We start from the raw sequence: 2,029 nt of genomic DNA on the forward strand, positions 1-2,029 counted from the left end.
CAGGGTAGGCCCCCAGGGCCGAGGCCGGGGCAGCCGTGCCCGCATCGTGCGGTCCTCCACGCGCGGAAGGCGATCGGCCAAGGAAAGCCAGGCGCCAGACCCCGTCCGCATTTCAGCAGCAACAGCACCGACGGCAGCGCGGCAGCGGCAGCGGCAGCGGCAGAGCACAAGACCATGGGGGCCCAGATGTGGAGGTGCGGACACTCCCCCCGGAGGGTCCCCGGCGGCCGAGGCTCAGCCATCCCCGGGGGCGCGCACCGCCAACGGACTGGGCGCTCGGCGGCTCCGCCCAGGCGCGGGGGCCACCCTTTGCTGGTTGCCGGAGCCGGGAGGGCGGCGGAAGAAGGGGCGACGGCGGCGGCGGCGGCAACGGCGGCGGCGGCGTGGGGGGCGGGGGGAGGGGGGGCAGGCACTGCCGCGGCCAGCAGCTGACACGCCAGGCGTTGGGACCAACTGCGCCCCCTGGCGGGGAAGCCGACGACCAGGCCACCGGCCAGACGGATGGCCGCGGCGGTGGGGTGCAGCGTGTGTGCGCGCACGAGCACGCGTACACGTCCGGCCAGCCATGGCGTGGCCCGGACCGGGAGCCTCGGTTCCCCTCCCCCCCCTCGTTCCCTCGGGCCCGAAGAGCGCGCCGGCTCGAGAGGGTGCAATCCCATGTGAAGTACCTGGCCCTCCCCCCGCCCCCCCCCCCGGAACCCGGCAAACAAGGCGCCGCCGGTGGCATTCCTCGCGCGAATCGCGCGCGCCCCCCTCCCCCCCGCAACGCGCGCCGATGCACATGGGGGCCGGGACACAAACAAGCCGCCCTGTGGGCGACCCGCCTGGGCGTACGCCGGCCCTCCGGCGCGCGCGCGCCATGGTCGACCGGCCAATGCATTCTTCCCCGGCCGGCGCGTCCATCGCCCAGGCTCGTGGGGTCTGGCGGATCGAATCCGGCCCAACGCCCACAGCCGGGCGGAATATTCTTCCCCCCCCCCCCCTTCCGGCGAGCGGGTCTTTCCGAGCGCGGCGAGGACGGAGGGACACGCAGGAAACAGGGCACCAGGCTGCCGCGACCACCCCGGTTATGTGTTTGTGCTTGCGCGTGCGCCCCTTGGCCCTGCCGCCCCTGCACCCGCGTCCAAGCCCGGGCACGGCCCGGTGCCCGACGCCTGCGCGCGTCAAAGGGTGGCATCTCGGCCGGCCGGCCGGCCGGCCAGTTGTCATGGGGTCGGCCAGCCCCGGTGCTGCGGACGCATCTCCCCAGAACTTGGTGCCTGGGCGCGACCCGCAAAAAGCCCCCATTATAAACATGCTATTTTCGGCCGCACCGTCTGACGCATTGACTCGCCCGGCTAGTTGGCCGCCTCCCGGCTTGCTCGCCGCACGCCCGAGACCCCCCCCCCCCCCCCCCCGCGTCAACCACCGCCTCCTCGGCCTCGGGGTCCATGCCCACACACCCAAGTGGGGCCACCCGCTCCCCGGCTCCGCCCCCGCCCCCCCGGTCTCACACACCACGCCCCCCGCGGCCGTCGACCGTGCGGGGACCCGGGGCTGTGACGGGCCTGCCCCTTTGTTCCCTGCGCGCCCGCCCCCAGGGGGACGGGACTCCAGGCCTCCGGGTCCAGTCTCCCACCCACAAGAACCCTTCCGGGGGGGGGGGGGCAGGGGCGCAGGGGCGGGCGGACCCGCCCTTCCAACGCCGAGCCCGGCGCTCTGGGCTTCGTCGCCCAGCCCGGCGCAGTGGCTCGCACACCCTTTTTGCCCGGCGCCCTGGACCCGGCCGCCGCCGCCGCCGCCGCCGCCGCCGCCGCCGCCGCCGCCGCCGCCGCCAGCCCGCGCACAGAGGCGCGCTGACGTTCGCCCGCCGCGCCCAACCACCACCTGGTAAACAGTTCGCCAAGCCCGCTGCCTCCCGGTCTACGCCTCGACGCCCCTGCTTTTTGGGGGCTGGCGATTAGTCATGGGCGCCCGTCAATGCGCCCTGGCCATGCCCCCCCCCCCCCCCCCGGCGCGCCCCCCCCCCCCCCCCCCCCCCCCCCCCCCC

The sequence above is a fragment of the Fonticula alba genome (genome assembly GCF_000388065.1).
Source record: "Fonticula alba strain ATCC 38817 unplaced genomic scaffold supercont2.3, whole genome shotgun sequence".
Classification (NCBI taxonomy): domain Eukaryota; order Rotosphaerida; family Fonticulaceae; genus Fonticula; species Fonticula alba.